Source organism: Octopus bimaculoides, chromosome 1 (genome assembly GCF_001194135.2).
Source record: "Octopus bimaculoides isolate UCB-OBI-ISO-001 chromosome 1, ASM119413v2, whole genome shotgun sequence".
In the NCBI taxonomy this organism is placed as follows: Eukaryota; Metazoa; Mollusca; class Cephalopoda; order Octopoda; family Octopodidae; genus Octopus; species Octopus bimaculoides.
This window is the reverse complement of record NC_068981.1, coordinates 166,956,607-166,956,992: the sequence shown is the minus strand read 5'-3', so window position 1 is coordinate 166,956,992 and position 386 is coordinate 166,956,607. Positions and strand designations below refer to the sequence as shown.

Below are 386 nucleotides of genomic sequence, written 5' to 3'. Positions count from 1 at the left end.
ATATATATATATATATATATATATATATATATACATGTGTGTGTGTGTGTGTGTGTGTGTGTGTTTGTTCCTTCTGAAGCCATGCCTGGCTCATATAGGCTGGTTTCCCAGTTTCATTGGCGTATAAATTCCCCACTTGGATGGGACACTGGTCCGTCACATGTGAGCTACTAGATGCAGAGGAAAGAGTGAGAAAAAGTTGTGGCGAAAGAGTCAGAAGTTCACCATTACCTTTTGCCAGAGCCATGTGGAGCTTAGGTGTTTCACTCATAAACACAAATATTGCCCAGCCTGAGATTCGAACCCTTGATCCCTCAACCGCAAGTCTGCTGCTCTAACTACTAGGCCATGTGCTTCTACTATAAATATATGTATGTATATATATG

General features: G+C 40.9%; 1 protein-coding gene across 1 annotated transcript in view; it reads right to left on the bottom strand.

Moving 5' to 3' along the window:
- Positions 1–386, bottom strand: part of LOC106869306 (trafficking protein particle complex subunit 8) — a 115,640-nt gene that overhangs the window by 17,041 nt on the left and 98,213 nt on the right. The gene's annotated exons all lie outside the window — the stretch shown is intronic.